The sequence below is a fragment of the Molossus molossus genome, unplaced genomic scaffold (genome assembly GCF_014108415.1).
Source record: "Molossus molossus isolate mMolMol1 unplaced genomic scaffold, mMolMol1.p scaffold_m16_p_9, whole genome shotgun sequence".
Classification (NCBI taxonomy): domain Eukaryota; kingdom Metazoa; phylum Chordata; class Mammalia; order Chiroptera; family Molossidae; genus Molossus; species Molossus molossus.
Genome location: NW_023425403.1, coordinates 60,045,242 through 60,065,077, shown reverse-complemented (window position 1 = coordinate 60,065,077; position 19,836 = coordinate 60,045,242).

Genomic DNA, 19,836 nt, shown 5'->3' with positions numbered 1-19,836 from the left:
GCCTGCCTGTGCAGAGAACCCTCAAAACTCCAGGAATTATATACAGTGAATCCTCAGTGTTTGGAATTCCATTTACAAACTCGCCTACTTGTTAACATTTATTTGTAACCCCTAGATCATTCACCACCGTGCCTTTGCAGTCAGTCACCCACATGTGCAGAGTGGTGAAGATTTGGGCCACCTGATTCACATGTTTCTAGCTGGGGTCTAACAGGGCAACACCTCACCTTCCTGTTTCAGCTCTTATTTGGTAAACAGGCATCCTTTTTTCGGTCTATTTGGTCCTGTGTTTTTCACAATTTTGTGCTTTTTGTTAGTGATGTCACTGGTTTTTTAAAATTTATTTTTTGATTACAGCTGACATACAATAATACATTAGTTTTAGGAGTTCAACACAGTGATTAGATATTGATGTGCCTTGTGAAGTAATTCCGCTGTTTTCAGCGGTCCCCAACCATGGTGCTGAAGTGCCGTCTGCTGTTCCTAAGCCCAAGAAGGCTGTGATGTGCCTTATGAAGAAAGCACGGGCATCAGACAGGCTCCCTCCAGGCACAAGGTATATAAAGCTGTTGGCTGTGTGTTTTGTGTTAATGGACCAACAACATACACTAAATAAATTGTCTTTAAATAGAAACACACATAAAGTAATTCAGGGTTTGCAGTGACTTTGTAGAACATAACTACTGCAAATAATGAGAATTGCAGGTACTTTGCAGCATGTTTGTAGGGAAGCTGAAACCTTATTTCTTCTACTTTCGATTTCTGTTTGCTTTCTCATCTCCTCTGCTCCCAGCAGGTAGGAGCTAATGGAAAGCTCTGCTTTTCTTTTAAAAGGAGTTATGCAATGACTAGGGTTCTGTCCTCATATTCCACCCTGGTCTGACCAGCACTGTTGGTCTGTGGGCTATGACTCAGGACCCATGATCTTTCCCGTTTGCCTCTTTAAGGAGTAGAGAATAAAGGGGCCTCAAGGCAGAGAGCAGAGTGAGGATGCCAGTAGCCATGGTTTCCAGGTGACCTGGTGATTTTCCTTTATGTTGAGACTTGTTGGGGTAGGAGGGTGTTTTACATTTGACTTTAAACCAGGGGAAAATTCCAAGCCAATGAACAGTAAACCATCTGTCTAGAGCAAAATGAAGAAAGGAGGCACGCAGATAAACCATGTGTTATATAAATCAGGAGTTACTGTGGATGCCACACATGAATTATCCACTTCTGAAGATGCAGGGTGCAAGGGGGTACAGAGAGCACTGAGTTGGTAGGAAATGGATGCAGCTGAATCTTCCACTGCTAGATTCAGGGCCTCAACTGACTAACTGTAGATATAGCACATGTAGTAGGTACAGGTACCAAGTATCTCCTAATAGCAGGTCCTGATAGGCAGGGCCAGTGTTTGTACCTCTTTCCTTGCTCTACCATCACTCCATGGCACATGGGGAAAAGGCATATAAATCACTGAACCATGACATTGGGATGGTTCTAGCTGAAATGAAGACTTTTTCAGAGTAAAAGATTTCAGGGTAAATCTTAATCATTATTGTTTTTTTTTTTTTCACAAGAGATACCTGTGGGAGTTACGTGACAGTGCTGAGAATTGCAGTTAAAGAAAGACAGAACCAGGCCTAGATAGAACCCAGCATCAGGACCACGGACAGCGCCCCGCTGCCCTACCGTGGCTTCACAGGGGTGTGAAATGATGCCATCAACATTGAGATCATCTATGACATATTAATATGTTTAGAATTAGTAAGTAGGTTATTAAAACTTTTACAAGTGTGGATATATTCTCTTCTGAACATACTAATTTAGGCTCCAAAATGCAACATTCTTTTAGTAGACTTTTTCTCCAATAATGCTCAGTATTTTCAGTTGGGTTTTCATGAACTGAAACAAGGAAGAGCAATTGTTTGTTTTTCCCCTTCTAAAATAGTTTGCTAGCTCTTGAGATCAACTGGCAAAGATGTATTCCATTTTTTTTTTACAAAGTCCATAAAAAACTGAACAATAATAACAAACAAAAACAAGCAAACAAATCAAAAAACAAACCCCAAACCAGAACAACTCATTGTAGCATAAATAGGTGAGTGTCTTACCCAGGAGCCGGGGGAACTAACCCTCTTGGGGCCATTGGAGAAAGGTCCCTGGAGAAAGTGGTGCTGAGTCTGGCCTAAGAGGACAATGAGGAGTCTTGAGAGCAATGCTGAGAGCCAAGCAGGGGCAAATGGAAAAAAGGCCCATAGATCACTGAATTGTTACATTGGGATGGTTCAATTTGCCAAGGTTCTCTTGGGAAATAAGACAAGACAAGATTTTACTCAGAATGAGGTTTGTTTTTCATATACAGACAATAACTAAGTCCTCATATATAACACAAACAAAACATGGCTTGGGTGGAGGAAGGGAACACCTGGCACAGGACTCAGTTCGTAGTAGGCTGCTGGGCTGAAAGTCTCCGTTCCGGGGCTGGCTCTCCACTCCTTGTCACAGGAGCTTCTCTGCAAACTACCTCATAGCATGGCCACTTGATGCATTAGCGTGAGCAAGAGAGTGAGAGAAAGATGGAAATCACAGTGATTTGTGACCTCTCTTGTGTCAATAACTTCCTAAGGACGTTTCAAGCAATGCCTGCAGCCCCGGAGCCCTAGCCTGTATATCTACCGGACCACTTGATATATATACTTGAATTACCAATGAACACCTTCGATTTCACACAGCCAAAGCAGAGCTCCAAATGCCAGAGACTTCTGATCCACCCAGGAAACCCTGTTTCCTACCCATTTTCTTATGTATATATGTGGAAATGCATGTATACCTATGTAACATATGTGAACAGTCAAACTGTATAACAAAATAGTGAGGCGGGCAAAACTTCTTCAACACCAATCCCCCCTTGGTGCAAAATAAAGTAGCTTCAGATCCACACTCCGCCCTTCCTAGTTGTGTGACATTGTGCAGTTTACCAACTCTTCTCACTTCAGTTCCCCACGATTAACACGAGGATAGTAAAGACCCACCTGTAGGGCTTCAATAAGGGAGGGAGGTGAGGTCATGTGTGTGCCCAAGCTCTGCATGACAGAGCACCCAGAAAATGTTGTCCCACCCCTTCCCCATCTGAGTGCTTTCTCACTCTCCTTTTCCCTCCAAAGCTGCTCCTGGAAACAACTTGGAGTCTTTGCTTTCCTCCCTAAGCCTCAATTTTGCATCTGTAAGAACTGACCCTGCATCCTTGCTTCAACCAACCACATGACAGGCGTGTCCCTAGACCACCCCCAGTTCCAAGTGCCCCCTTGAGGGGCAGGGCCATGCAGACTGAGAAACTTCAGCCTGAATGGTCTCTCAGGTCCCTTTTAGCTCCCACATTTTAACCAAAATTATTCTACTCTCACACCTGCCATGCGGGAAGCCAAATGTCTACTACAGGGGCTGAATAAGAGGTGACTGCTATGACATAGACATCTCTAAAACACCACGTGAAGTTTATCACTATAGTCACAAAGCCCCTGGACTTGGTTGGTGTTTATATTTTTGTGCTATAGATAAGAAGCCTAAAGCTTTGGGATAATTTACCCAGTTGTGCAGTTAGTGACTGATGAGCTGATGCTTTACTGCAAACAACATTTATATATTTTTTGCGAGGCTCTTTTTTTCTCTCTCGTTTACTACACCCTGGCTAGAGGCAGATGTCCCTCCTGTAAATAGTAGCCCCCGATGCTCTGGAGCTCCCTTCTCTACCCAGAGGCTGTGCTGTTCACAAGCCCCCCCATGAGGAAAGATGAGCCCATTTCAAGAACCAGGTCATTACTGTGACTTATACTTTAATCAGGAGGAGACAGGAGGACCCTTTTACCCTATGAGTAAGCTACTGTCTCTGGGCACTCTGCATGGAGTGAGCCCTAAATGCAAATAGAAGACCCAGCACCTTACTAATTCCCAGAAATTCTCCCACTTCACAGCCTCCCTGGGCCAAGTTCGACACCCCCGTGGCTGGGCTCCATCTGTTCTCTGCTAATGAAAATTGGAGTGTGGGAAGTGAAGATGTTTTTGAAAACATGTTTTCAGGTGGGGTTGCCATTGATTAACCCTGCTTTATGTCTCAGCCTCTCTCCCTGGGCCCAGGTTGTGTGACTCATACCTGGCTGCATTGTGCATGATATCTGTGAGGGCTCAAGTGCTATTTGGGATATGAGGCCCTACACTGTGTGGGCTGTTGTGGAGAATACAGGAGGCCGAGCATCGCCGGGCTATTTATAAAGATAATTGTTGCCTGTGAGGGTTCTAGACATCCACTTGTCCACACCCCAGGAGGAGCAGGACTCTTTGTCATGTCTGGACTTAATAAAGGATAAATAATGTGCACTATATAGCTGGCTACAATGTGTCTCCTCCAGTAATCCTCTGTTTCAATTTTCTGCTTTGTATTGTGTACCCAGAAAACAACCTCCCGAAGCAGCCTCAGAAAACGCCGCTCCAGTTTCCCCCTTGTGAGGACACAAGGGAAGGTTCACAAAGACAGCGTCGGCTTTAATAGGGGGCAGAGTCGTGCTGTCACGCCGTCTTCGTGGCCGTTAGGGTTCAATATGTGTCTGTGGAAAAGTTTAACTTTATCAATATAGAAAAGGTGTTTCAAATGGTTTTCCTGCCAGTGTTTAGAGAGCGACCTGCCACACACAGCAGGGAAATGCTGTGTCTAGGGGACCGCAAAGGGCTGCTCAGTTCCGGGAGGTGAGGCAGACGTGGAAGCATCGCCTCTGAATACAGCAGGAGGAAACTGAGGCACAGGTGACCATGGTGGAGATGTGTTCCTGCTCAGGGAAGGCAGGGCCCTCCATGTCCATCCTCAGTGCTCTCTTCTCTCTGGATGTCGACACAATCAGCCTCCTACCCCAGCTGTTAGATCACTCAGGTTGATTTGGAGACACTTGGAGTCTACATGGTCCCGAACCGTTGCATGTCCTCTATGAGCACAGCTTTAAGTCCAAAAGTTGCCCGCCCCCTTTTCAGGCAACTTTATATTTTAAACTTCTAAGGACATGGGGAAACTACCTAGTTTCTGAGGTCCCCCAAACATCTCTGATCTTCCAAATTCACTGGATGTGGCATAGATTTCCTGTTCCAGGACCCTTTCTTTGTCATGGTGGGGATTTCTTTCCATGTGCCCTGGTTGTCCAGCTCCACTTTGTGCTTCCCAAGGAGGGGAAGCACTATTCCTGCCCCCATGGGAACCCTGTCTCACTCAAGTCACCAAACCCCTGGACTCATCATCTCCCTGGCTTAGCCCTGGCTCGGGGAGCACCGCAGTCCCTTTCTCTCTAAGGACACTGAGTGTCTGTACAGAAAAGCCCTCAGGGCTGGGGTTTGGTGTAGCAATCTAGCCAACCCACTGACTGCAACTACGTGTGCCCCATTCACTGGGACTCAGGCAGCTCCATGGAGAGCTTTCTCTTCGGGGAGTATAATGAAGTCTAGGTCCTGCGGGCCATTTGGGTTGTAGCAATTCCAAAGAAAGCACAAGCTAACTCCAGTTGGAAATGGACTGCGGTCAGTGGAACTGGAATGGGGTATAGGATGCAATCAGTGAGGAATGGGGACCCCAACACTGGCGGGCCATGTCCAGTAGCCTGATCTTGATCAAACACCTGAGAGGGGGACAGAGTTCCAACTGGTCAGTACAGACAATGACGTCGACCCCACAGAGGTAAGAATCAAGAGCTTATTAAAATGCCTAGCACTGAAGAGAGAATGTTAACTCATTCTCTACTGGTGCTGTAATAAAATGGAAGACTTTTCGAGAATACCTCATGACAAGATCCAGGTGCCCTGATCAGTGTTACCAACGTGAAACCCAGGCACCAAGTGAAATGAGTCTGTCCAGGAAGCCGGCTCAAAGAGTAGATTACAGTGTAAGCCTCTTAGTTAGCAACTCACAAAACACGGCGATGACACTGGTGTGAAAAATGTACCCAGGGTAAAAACAAAGAACAAAACTGTGTACTAAGCAACCCACGATTAAATATTGGCTATTGCCTGGTGCAGTGTGGGAGCTTTGGTGTATGGAAGAGAGAAAAGGCTCCTGGGCAACCTCATTAAGTTATCCAGAAAAATAAATAGCAGAAGTGAGCTTGATGCTTATTTTAATAGCAGTTCCCATGATACTAGAAATATAAAGATTACAGTGAAAGAAATTAGACAATTGTGATGGAGCCAAAGACCTGAGGGGGTGTCCGCCCTTTCTCAGCCCCTCCTGCATTGCGTTGATGGCTCTCGCTGTCCTTTGGGGCAGCTGGCCTGACCAGCCCCATAGATGGCCAGGGGAGACAGCCCATTTCAGCCCCTACAGAAGCAGGCACTTAGGACCCGATTTTCAAATTGCCCTCCCTTTTGCATCTGCCTTGATGTTTTGCATTTGTTTGAGGCTTGCATCTGCTTCCAAACAATGAGCAGTAATTTTAAACCTGTTTAGCACGCATTTAACCCAGATACTTCTTTTGTGACCATTTCACTGGCATCTGGGGTTCAGTGCAAAGAGGTTGTGAGGAACAAAGCAAGAGCAAAATGGTATCAGCCAGCAGCTGCACGGGAGGGAGAGCAGCACACCCCCAGCAAACCCACGCACAGGGTGCACTCTCTGGTTTCAAAGGCACCCCCATCGAGTAGCATGTTCCTGCTCTGCAGGGTGAGGGCTGCTTCCTAGGACGGATTTTCACGATTCGAGGTTGCATGTGGGCTGTGAATTCCCCCACCTGGGGCTTGCTATGGCAGGAAGAAAATTGCCTCAATGAGGAAGTGGAGGAACCCCTCTTCCCTGTTGACTGTCCCATGGTGATAGTGGGCACTTCTCACCAATGCTAATGAATAGCTTTCTTGGCAGGACAGATAAATGCCTTCTGGGACTGCCAACCAATGACTCAGAGGCCTGCAGGTTAAGTAAGAAACTTGGAGGTCCAAGAGGGAGCTGGCCATCTGTTGGCTAGAATAATTCTTCATTTCTCACCCACTATCCTTAAAACACACACACACATCTTTTTTAACCATTCATCCATTGATGTACACTTAGGCTGTGTACATCTCTTGGCTATTGTAAATAATGGTGCAACGAACCTGGGAGTGCAGACACCTTTTTGATATCCTATTTTTTTTTCCTTTGGATATATACCCAGAAGTAGAATATTGTTCAGCTATGAGAAGGGAAACCCTGCCATTTATGACAACATGAATGGACCTTGAGGGCATTATGCTAAATGAGATAAATCAGACAAGAGAAAGATGAGTACTGTATGATCTCTCCTATGTATGGGATCTAGAAGAGCTGAACTCATAAAAACAGAGTAGAATGGTGGTTACCAGGGGCTAGAGGTGGGGGAATTGGGGAGACATTGGTCAAAGAGTACAAACTTGCAATTAGGAGATGAATAAGTCCTGAAGGGCTAACGCACAGCATATGATTATAGTCAGTAATACTGTATCATAAACTTCAAACTTGCTAAGAGGCTAGATCTTAAGTATTCTCACCACAAAATGAAATAATACTTATGTGATCTGATGGAGGTGTTAGCTGATGCTATGGCAGAAATCATATTGCAACAAATATACATAAATGTATCCAATCAATGCATGGCACACTTTAAACCTGAACAATGTTATATGTCAGTTATCATCATTAAAAAAAAAGAAAGAAAAACATATGTCAATTACAATTCAATTTTAAAAAGAAAGGGAAAACACACATACACAATTCCAGGTCACCTTGTTATTTTGTTTTAATCTTGGTGTTTCCTAAAAGAAACTAACTGAAGGAAAACCTTGTACCTTAAGGAAACGTTTGGTTTTTTGCTTTTGATTCTGTGTGCTCCTCTAGTGTGATCACATCATAACAACCTAGGACTGTGGGGCCTCTGGTCAGCCCACAGGTTTTCAACTCACTTGAATGACAAAGAGTTTGGTTTCTGAGCCCGTTGTCATGGCAGAGTTCAAGGAGGTAGATTTCTCATTAAGATCTCGCCCCTTCTGAGGCTGGGGTCCTTGTCCTATAGACACCACTGGGGAACTCCCTTTCGTCCCAGAACATGTTTATGAGGTCTTGGGGACCTTTCAACAGTTCACGGGGTTCTCAAAGTTAGAGTACTTTTAAAAGCCAGATTCGAAAACGTGTCCATATAAAATCTGATTGTTCTCTCTCAAGGCCTCAAAAATGACAAAATTTTTACAATCACAAAAATCATGTCACATTGTTTGGTATGGCAGTGTGATCCTTACTCACAAAGGCTGACTAAATGAACAGTTAGAGATTTATAATAGACACTTATTTTGTTGCTGGATGACAATTAGAAATATGGGGCTTTATCATGATGCTGTCAACAGAACTTCGCATGATGATGGAAATGTACATCTGCCCCGTGCTGCATTATGATGGTGGCCACTAGCCAGGCATGATTGTTGAATGTATGAAATGTGATGAGTGCAAATAAAGAACTGAGTTTTTTATTTCACTTGATAAATAATTTCTATCCGAATTTAAAATTTAAAAGCCACACATGGCCAGTGGCTACCATATTGGACAGCATTTGAATAGGTTCTTTTCTATGTCACTTATTGCTCCCTGCTACCCCACCACACATGCATAAACACATGTAGAATAGCATGAAAACTATCCCTAGAAACTTGGGATAAAAGAAACAAAATCTATCATTATCAATTCATTACTTCTGCTGACGTTCTGAGGAAAAGTTTTAAATGTAGATGTTGTATCTTTTAAAATGATATCCTTTGGGGCAATTATCATGTTTTTCTCAATCCCCCCACCCCCCTGAAGCTGCAGGTCAATATAAAGGCAATTAACAATTTTTCTTATCCTTTGAAAATGAAAACAATTAACCAGGTTTTTGAAAAAAATCATTTAAAAAAATGAAAATAAAATATGTTTGAATTTGGGTATATGTTGAAATAACCAATTGCTGTCATAAATTATGTTTATTATTTTTTAAAAATCAGTGTGTTTGCTCACCACTTTATCCACAGCCCTTGGCATGAAAAGAATTCAGTAAATATTGGCTATGATTCTACAGGATTGTTTGCACGTTGATGTTGGCCTTTTATCCATGGTAATTGTTTGCGAATGTACCAATTTCTACATCAGTAAAATGAAAGTTATCATAGGACTTTCTCATTGGGTAGTTCTAAGATTAGATGAGTTAGTAGATATAAAGCAAAGTGATGTTGATATTGTCGCTATTACCTCCCTGTCTGAAGTGTGGGGGTCTCCAGGGCTGGGTTTGTGTAGTACTCATTTTTGTATTCTCATATATTGTATGTTTATAAATGACTGGATGGATGCAGGACTAAATGAACCAGTGACGAGCAGATGAGGAGAAGGTAATGAGTGGACATGACAGGGGTTGGGTTTTATTGGGAGCATGTGGAGAGTGAGTGGTCAGGGCTGGATGTTATTGGTCAGCACTACTGACAGTTTGGCTGGAAAAGGCTTTGCTGTGGGGCTATCCTGTGCATGTGGGGTGTTAGCAGCACCCTGGCCTCCATCCACACAGTGCCAGTAGCATCCTCAGTCCTAACAACCAAAAAGATCTCCAGATATTGCTAGGGGTTCCCTGTAGGAACATTCAGATTATATTGGTTTTGTTAGGGCTATAGTTACAAAGTTCCACAGATTTTGAGAGTCTTGCCCAACCCCCACCCCCACTTTTTTGCTTAAAAAATTTGCAGAACTGAGAATTTTTAAAAGCCCTGTGATGTTTGTGGTAGAAATGCCTAATCTGATGGGCCACACCCCTTAACAAAGATTTCCCAATGGGAATAAAATTAGGAATAATTTAATTTTTTTTCTTAGCATTTTTACATACATTCCAAATGTTCTACCAAAAAAAAGAAAGAAAGAAAAAAGAAAGAAAAACTCCATAAAGTTAATTTTTACTATCATAAAAAATATACAAAATGTGTTTAATTTATTAAACAGATTACATTGGGAAATAATTCTCTTCTTCCTGTTCAAATCCTTTAAATATAATCCCGTCAGACCTAGTTCATGGGGTCATAAGGAAGTCACTATAAAATGATAATAATTATGCTATAAAAATAAATATGAAAAATGGAAGCAAATGCCACCTGCCCGTCTGAAATGATGATTCATTCCCTGGACTCTTCCTCTTGCAGGAAATGGCTCTCCCACTGGAGTCCGCCTCTGCTTTGGGTGAAGGGCACTTCGGTGTGGACGTCTGCTTCCACATCCACAGGGCTTTTTAGTGTGGTTGTTGAATTAATGCATCGCTTTGCCTGGTCCTAGAGGGTAGAAGGGAGGGAGCAGCTTCAGGGCCGGATCGCTCAGTGCTAATTAGATCAGCAGATGTTCATCAGTGTGAGATGGAGGCCGGGCTCATTCCCACACCTTTCCTGTGGACACGAACCACAGCAGCCACGGACTTCATGGAAACGAGCCAACACTCATGCAACATTGCGACAATGCCTGGGAGCCAGAGGGCCCTCTCAGATTTTGACCCTTCTGCCACAGTTTGTCAATGAGATTATTTTAAAAGGCATAAGAATCAAAGCTACCAAATATCAGCTCCTAACCATGTCACTGAAACATAAGAATGGAGCACACTGGAAAGTCATATCGGGCAAAGGTGGAATCAGCTTTTAGAAGACCGCATTCATATCTACCGGTTTAATATCCACAAGAGACTGTTTCTTCCCTCATGCTCTTAGACAACAATTATTCCTTAAAATTGACAAATAGGTTTCTTGAGAACGGCATATGAGACAAAGAGGCTCTTCTTGGAAACACTGCTCCATACTAAGATAATAAAATGCTTGAATGCTGGTGTCATCTAAGGCTGATAATAACATCTCATAATTCTCTTATTTTATTTTCCTATAGGCCAGATAAGTTAAATTAAACCAGCTCTTTGCTCAACAGCTTGAGATGTGTTGTTAATAATAGCTCTGCTCTCCTTCAGCAGAATGACTGGCTCAAGGGTGCACGTGTGTGGGGTTTGCCTCCAGGAGCTGGGTGTGTGCCGCAGGTAGCAGCTAAGCAGAGGTGGTATGGAGAAGACAGTGGGAGCTATTCGTTTTGGAGCAATGCGGGGAATGCTGACAATGCCTAAACAGTCAACAGCGAATGAGCCCGGAGTAGGGTTCATATGATCTAGAACATTCCCGATGCCAGCTGGGCGTGAATGGTGCAGCCAAGACCTCCCAGCTCTGAGGATACTTCTGTCCCCAATTTTAACATCAGCAACACTGCATTTCCGTGCAGCCTGGCCAAGACTTCAAGTTAACAAACTGTTTAAAAACATCTTCACTTCTCATTGGTAAACACCGTGAGTACTAATATATATTGAGAAAATTAGTGTTTTCATGCAGTGTTTTCTGGTACATTACCTAAACTCAATGCACAACTCACACTTGGCGTTTCATTGCTAGCTAGCATTGGATCGCAATGTTTCACCACCAACTATGGGCGTCGCAGCAATAATTTGACAGGCGATAAAAAAAGAATAAGCTCTTTGGTGCAATTTTTATAGTCTATTCTCCACAGTCTCAGTCATTGGAGTGGAAGAAATGAAGACGTACAATTTAACCAGTATGTTTACATGCATCCAATAGATATTTTTCTTTGGAGATTAATTGAATTACACCTATAAAATATTTATATTGTATACTTATCAGTCCTGAGATGGTTTTGAACAATTAGGGGGGTATGTTTTCATTAGCAATAAAAAATAACTACACAGCTGAGCAACATTGAATGATATCCTATGAACAGAACACTGTCCAATAATTTTTGCAAATGTACTCTTTTGTGACACCCCATATAAATCATTACTCTACAGAAGTACTTAACTCGAAAATCTCAAACTCTGAATGGAAAGCAATCTTGTCTCAAACCATACACGGCATGTACTGCCCTGGTAGGGTATAAATGCAGTAGAGAAAGCAATGCATTTGGTGGGGTGACATGGTCCTGTTCTGTTGTTGTTGTAACTTGTGTTACATTGGGCCAGTCCCTAGTCTCTGTGGATCTTAATTTCTCCATCTATCATTTGTATGTTAGGGTCAGAAGGGACTGAAACTGAGCAGGGAATCCCCATAGAAAATAAAAATTTGGTTTAGGTGGAATGCAGGTGGAGGTGTGCTGGTGAGTGTTTAAAAACTGGCTCTAAAAAGAGGGAGGGAGAGAGAGAGAGAGAAGGTAAGAAAAGAAAAAGACTTGTAGTGTTTGTCGATTTCTCCAGTATAAATACTACCCTGATGGCTGATTTAAAGAAACCAATGTGACATCCTTGACCATGGGCTGGGTCTCACACAGGGCTGGAGCTCTTGAACTAGTCCAAGCCGCTCCAGCGCCTCACCGAGGAGGGTCGGTCTTATGGTCCTACCCCACCATCAACAATGTTAGAGCAATTAGTGCAGTTGGTGTTGTTTTTCATGTTCCAGTCAAATCAGGAACAGTAATTGCACATAATTTTATGGCTTAACATTGATTTATGTTTTACAGTATCATAGAAGTAACACATTGATATTTATACCTATTAGTGTAATCATCACCTTGGTGTTTAAATCCATAAGAATTAAATTTACTCTCAATAGCACTGTTTATGTCCCTGAACACATTAGTGTGAAAAGTGGGCTTTTTGTTTTTGCTGTAGTGGGTCCATGATTACATTGTTATTGGGAGACAATCTCAGGGAGTTGAGAAGCTCTGGGTCGGTCCTGTTTCCCTCCATGATGAGTACTTGCAGGTTCAATTATATAAGTAATACGGATACACATTGCCTAGAACTGGCACATGCTATTTTCCCAATAAGTACCCCCACCCCGAGGCTGGAATGGGCAGCGTGACGCAGGGTGCAGCCAGTGCCCGCCCTTCCCTGCCTCTGTTCACCCTTCCCGCCATGTGCACTGAGCATCGCTGACACCAGGACCAACAGTGTTCCTCCCGGCCCATGTCACACGACACTCCACTGTGTCAGGACTGCCAATAACTAGCACCCAGCTCACTGCAGAGGGTTAACATGTGTTCTAGAAGTACATGTATAAATATGTGGCATACACATGTATGATGAGTGCTGAGTTTATACTGATGTATAACTGATGAATCAAGTCTGAGACGAGGCACTGAATCGGACGGGCTATTTATTCAGTGTCTACTCTGTGTCAGAGTGGAAAGATAAATTCATTCACCGAGCACATGTCTCTGGAGACCCTACTGTGTGCCGCATGTGGCAGGCACTCGGCTTATGGTACAGATGCCTCACACTCCAGCGACGGGGACCAGGCAGTGAGCCAGTCGATGCTCAGGTCTGTGCACAGTACATCCAAAGGCGATGAGCACTCCAGAGAACCACCTAAGAGTCCTTCATTTATTCATTCACGCAACAAATGCTCATTAAGCCTTCCCACGTGCAGGGGGCAGGTAGGACAGTGAGCAAAACCAGACAGTTCTGCCTCTGAGCTACTCAGAAATTAGCGGCCCAGCCTAGTGATCCCTCTGCATGGGGAGCAGGTGCCCCACATGTTGGCTACAACTCTAGGAGAGGTGGAGACCGTGGGCCAAGCACCTCCCCTGGAGAGGAGATACAAAGTGGAGTCTGAAGGACCAGGAGGCCAAGCTGGGAGAGTTCTGTCGTGGAGACCAGATGAACAGAGTTAATTTTGCAAGGGGCTGGACCGAGAAAGGGTGCTGTACCCTGTACCCTGGAATAGCATGGTTCAACTGAGAACAGGGTGTGCTCTGCCATTGAGGAGCGCCCCCCATGGTGGAGCTAGGCGGGGGGCAAGCTGTGTGTTGGCCCTGACAATTGCCAGTGTGTGGTCGGGAAGCCTGAGTCAGACCACAGCGCCCAGCGGCCCTCAGGTATCTCCAGGGAAAGGAAGAGAGTGAGGGGCAGCCTGGGGATAGCTAACAGGCTATCCTGGGGTACAGTATTTGTTAACAAACATCTATTGAGCACCCGCGGTATGCCAGGTGCTGTTATAAGCCCTAGGAATATAATCATGAATGAAATATAAACGCCAGGTAAGTGGCCCTAAGTGACAAACAGAAGCCCCTCCAAGATCTGACGTTGACCCAACACTGACATTCTTTGAGGAAAGTCGGGGTGGGCGGCCTTGAGCAGGCTGGGCTGACGGGGCTAGCCCCGGGCAGTCTCAGGGGATGATACCTCGCGGGGAGGCAGGCACAGGCCAGCCCAGGACAGTTACATTTGTGGGGTTGCTCCCTCTGCCTGTGACCATCTTCCAGGCTGATTCCCGGGCTGGTCTGATTTCAACAGCCTGTGGCCCGTCATAGGGCAGGAAGAGGCAAATTCTCCACAGGGGTACACAGGCCCTGCAACAGCTGGCTTTGGGGCTCTTGCTCATGTGCCCCCCAAACCCCGCCCCAGCATGACCGGGAATGGGGGCCACACAGGATTTTCCACTGACAGCTGAGGAGTCAAGATTTCCGTCCATGCACAGGGGTCCAGTGAAAGGCGTTTGTGGTGAAGGCAGTATTATCTAACAATCTGTGAAAACAGTCCACACAGTTTCTTCTAAATACCCTTTCAGGACTGTTTTTATTCCCAAGCGCCCTTCGTAGGCCACTGAAGTGGGTGAACCAGGAAGATGTCAGAAGGACGGTGGAGCCGAGCAGTTTACTAGAACTTCCGCCAAACCCTCCGGCAGCAAGACGTAAACACAGGTCTCGAGGCGGCTGGTCCTTCACCTGCTCTGGGTGCCAAAGCCCAGCTTTTGAGCAGCAGAGAAATGTAGCCCTGCTCATTGAGAAATTCTCCGTGACACATGAGGGTTATACATGAGTGACAGTACGTCGGCCTGACAACGAACTCCTAGACCGAGAGACCAACGAAGGGGCCAAATCATCCACACGTGGGCTAGTGCTCGGACCCCAATGGGCAGAGAGGGCGGCGAGGGCCTCCCCTGGGCTTTAAAGGGCTCTGAGGACTGCAAAGGACCTGAGAACCCGGCAGCACATGCCCCACAGGGGCTTCCCTGGAAGAGAAGAACCACTGTGGGCCCCTCTGAGCTGCGGCAGTTTGCAAAGGAAACGGCTATGGTGCAGGCCTGGGCACGCCTGGGGCAACGCTTCCAGGATCCGTGGGTGAGAGTCTAGAGCGAGGTGTTTGGGCAGCAGGGAGGACCTGGGGCAGGGCCTGGGGCTCACTCACGTATAAACTCAGGCACCATGGTCCCAGGGAAGGAAGCTCAAGAAGCTGCACCCCCTTTCCAAAGACCCTTCCCAAGTGGACAGACAGGAGCCTAAGTCCAGGGAGCAGGATGGAGCGGCAGAAGTAGGTGCTCACACAGCCCCCGGATTAAGACAGCCCAGATCCCAGTGTGGACGAGGGGTCAGCTCAGTGAAAACAGAGCCGTTTCATCCACACATTTCCTCTTCGCCCTGGATGTATGGAAACTTTGTGTTTCCAAGTGTTTTTGTTTTTCCAAAAAAGATGTATGCGTTTGTCTTTTCTTTGGTAAACGGGGACTCCCAGGGCCACACTGTGATCCCAGAGAGTGAAGGCGTTTCTGTTCAAGGTCAGGCCGTGGAAACCCCCCTGTCCTTACAGGAAAACCATGCGGTCCTTACTACAACAAAAAGAATGAAGACAGGATCTCGCTGTGGGGCGAGGCACCCCACCCTTTCTCCCACTGCTCCCCAGTGCTGGTCTTAGAGAACACTGCCCCTTTCGTGCTTGGGCCCAGGGGTGGGCGCGGGACCTCTGCTCTGTGACTGTAGAAGGGGGGTGAGTCTGGGCGGCTGGTGCAGCGAGCAGCGCTCTCGCCCACCGCCCTGGCCCGATGCTGCCTTTCCTTCAGGTTGCAGCTAAGATGCGGGGAGCTCAGGGAACCCTCCAGGTTCCCGGGGACAGGGAGGGCTCCACAGTGCACCCGATGGCCGCGGTCTAGTGCTGCTCATCGCAAGTCACCGTTGGTGCAAACATTTGTGCGGTGTCTGAACCACTGAGCTGCAAATGCTGTGAGGACAGAGGCACACTTTCTTGTCCACCGCCGCCTCTCTGATGCTCACGTGCTTAGTGCCGTCAGCAGTGTGCAAGAATGACTGCTGAGGACTGCACGTGGGAACGGCAGGAGAGGGAAATGAAGGCGAGGCTTCAGCGTTTAGCGTGGCCGTGGGCTTATGGGCACAGCTGTGACCATCTGAGGTCAGGCTCTGGAGTGGGTAGTCACTGGCTCATGTGAGTATCTTATTTAGGCTCTGGCCAACAGAGCACGTTCAGAGTTATTCCCACAATGACACATACCACTTGCCGCTGTGGAGTCTGGCGATGCTGACTCTGGTTCTCTCACAACAGCCCAGAGATGGGCCGCTCGTGTGGCCCCTGTGTGACTGCCCCCTGGACAGACAGCCTGGCTCTAACTGAAAGCTACGTTCTTTACGAAGGTCCAGATGACCCCACGTGCCACCCCATTGAGGCTGCTCGTTCAGAGGATGGGACACGGGAGAGTCAAGCAGGGCCAAAGACTAGACTTCCTGACCATGTGGGTTGGTGGGGGGTGGGGCCCAAGTTCTCTTTACTACAAGGAGTGAAAATGAAAGCTAAATGCTGGCTGTATATGCGGCCATTTACGAACACCCGTCTCTCAGCCTCTGGTCACCTTCCCTACGTAAGCATCGGCGGTGGTTCTCCAAGCCCCTGGAGCTTGCGAGCAAAGCAAGTTGTCAGCCCTGCCTGAGAGCCACGGGGATCAGAGCCAGCGGCTGGTTCAGCACGTCCTGCAGGGGATTCTGACAGTCTCGGGGTGAGGACGCAAGTCTGTGGGCGAGGGGAGGCCAACGCTTCCCAGGGCATGGGGCGAGGTTCTCATCCCAGGAGGGGGCCCTTCACACCACAGAGTCTGGGCAGCAGGGCAGAAAGGGAGCTCTTCCTTGAAGACCCAGAGGAGCTGCAGCCCGTTCTATAGGTGTCTCCTGTGTGATGGCTTTGACAAGGTCATAGCGCTCTCTCTGTTTTTCAGTATCTGAGAACTAAACCAGCACAGGCTGCTCAAAGAACCATAACTCTCACTCGAATTCCACTGACGGTGGGGAGGGAGGTCAGTCAGTAGCTGGACCAGCCTGGGGCTGCTCTGGGAGCCGGTGACCCCGCCAGAGAATATCCCAGCAGCGCAGACACACCCGGACACGTCTAGGACACACCTGGGACAGGCCCTGCCTCTCGGGGCTTGTTTCCATATCAGTAAACTCAAGGTGGAGGAGACTTGCCTTCCAAACAGTGCTCCAGGGTGCTAGGGGCTGGTGGTCCTGTACGGGGGAGGCAGAGTGGCAGTTTTATCAGTTTACATGTCAGGTGTCTAAAGACTGGGTTTGAACAATGATGCCACCCCATGAAGAGGGCTTCTTCCACCCATAGCATCCATGACCCCCCCACCGCAGGCAGTCTCTCTCCTCTGTCACCCCCAAGAATGTCTAGAGCCACATAGTACCAGTGAAGCAAGGAAGGCGCAGGACAAGGCTAGTTGGTACGGTCCTGGGGTCCTAGTGACCCTGCTGACCCCCTGGAGATCCAAACCTCCAGATGGGGTGGGCTGGATCCCAATGCCTCCCACCTCCAGTCACTGACTGTCTGTCTGTGTTTGCTCAAGGTTGGGTCTGTGTAGATACAGGGAAAAGAGAAGGTGAGCCCTTATCTGACTAATGAGACTGATTCAAGTCCTGGTGAGGCTAAAGGATGTGATGCAGCCCCCCCTCCCCACCCTTTTTCTCTCCATCGGGGTCTCCATTTGACTCTGCATTTTCAGATCCAGCTCTGAGTCACTCTGTCACAGGAGAGAACAGAGCACTCTTTCATGTGTAGACGACCTAGGATGATGGGACACACCCTGGTCCCTGGACTTCAGTCAGCCCTGCTCACAGCACTTGCTTCGTTGTCCTACCCTTTCTTATTCCTAAGATGGTCTCATCAGTGACTTCCTGTGGGACTATGTCCAGCAGACATTGCAAATTCCAGCCACACAGAGTCCAAACACGTCTCTACATTAAAAACCAAACTCTGAGGACAAGCAGCTAGTTAAGTAATAACACCAGCACTAATAAAACACATGAAGGAGGTATCCTTTGTCCCCTTTTGTGCCTGGCTGTCCTCAGGGCTTCACAGGCCTCTCACTAAACCCGCGCAGCAAACTAGCATAGCCACCCCCTGGGACGAAGGTTCCAGGGTGACCAGCACAGCCAGGGTGGACCAAGGAGCGCACCTCACGGTCACTGGGAAGTGGGCTCCCACCCCCACTCACCCACGCAGCCGCTTTGCAACCTTGGGCAAGTTACTAACCCTCTCTGTTCTCATCTGTAACGTGTGCGGTTGGTTCTGAATCCCCGTAGGGGCGGATACAAGGTTGGCCCTCCACCCCCCTCCCCCAATTCAGGGTGTGAGCTGGATGGCCACTGGCAAGAGGAGAACCCAGAAAGGGCGAGCACACAGCAGCCCCTGCGCTCCAATCCGACGCTTTCCGTGGCGGCCCACGCTGCCCGCGTCCACGGCAGCGGCTCGGGACTAGGCCTCGAACTCCGTGACTGCAATTTTCAGGTGAGAAGAAGAGGCAAAGGAAGGCAAAATCAACGTTCTTTCTGGTTAAATACACGTTCCAAACGGCTTTAAATCGAGCGTGAATGCAGTGAAACCATTCGAGCGGAACTTACTTCGATGTGCGGCTCAGAGAAGGAGGCGCTCGCCCAGGGAGACGGGTTTCCTCGTCGCCCCTTGAAACCAGAACTAGCACTACTAACCGTTACACGTAAATCTTGACTTTTTTCTATCTCATCTTTTGCCATTTCCCACAATTATTACAAAGACCACACAGATAATTAGGGGATAGGGAATAATTAGATAATGAGGTGAAAAATCAATTATGGGTTGTTTTTTTTTTAGCTAATTGCACAAATATAAGCATTTCTGGTCCCGAATTATTCACACTAGTCGACGGCACAGATGCCAGGAAATGCCGGAAACCCAGCAGCCATGGTGTTGTGCGCATCAAACCAGGTATTAGAGCCCCAGTGTCCTTTTATTCTTCCTTTAAACCTCAAAAAAAGTACTTTTAGCGGTGACACATAGTCTGAGGACTCTAATTGGTTTATGGCAAAAACAGCGTGTCCTGCCCCTAAGTTCCCTGTCCCCCATCACACTCCCCAGGGGCAATCCTGTTAGAATCTTTGAGTTGCTTCTTCTCATATTTGTCTTCACATTTCTAATTACCACACTCTTCTTTCTTGATTTTTTTTTAACTTGAGTTTTATCTGACTTCCTATGATGGAGAATTATGGAGGATTTAGCTTCCTTCCATATACACCCCTCACCACCTGGTATAGGCTCTCCTCCCCCACGACACGAGATGGTGCAGGACTCCAGTAGGTTATGTCTGAGTAGAGGACGTTATGGTTCATGAGAACATGACTATCAGCCACGGCAGAGCCATGTGGTTCTACGGCTTCTTCTCCTTCCTCATACAGCTCTTTTGCTTTTCTGGACTTAATCGATTTGCTATTTCATTGCATTCGTTTTTACATACGTATCCCTAATTTATTCCTACACTTTGTGAGAATTGTAAATCTCCTCTCAACATGCAAAAGGGTTATGCAATCTGCCATTCCCCCTTTTCTGGACGATGCTGGTCCTGCTGCCCACCTTTCTCCTCCTCTGCACCTGTGTCCTCTGGCTTCCCTCACTCACACTCTGGGGGTCCCCTTTGCCCCCCTTCTTTGGGAGGCCCAGCCTCCCGAATGCTATATCTTTGTCTCTCTTAGCTGGTCTCTCATTTGGTGGGGGCACATCTCCCAGTAGCCCGCTGATACTGTGGGTGGGA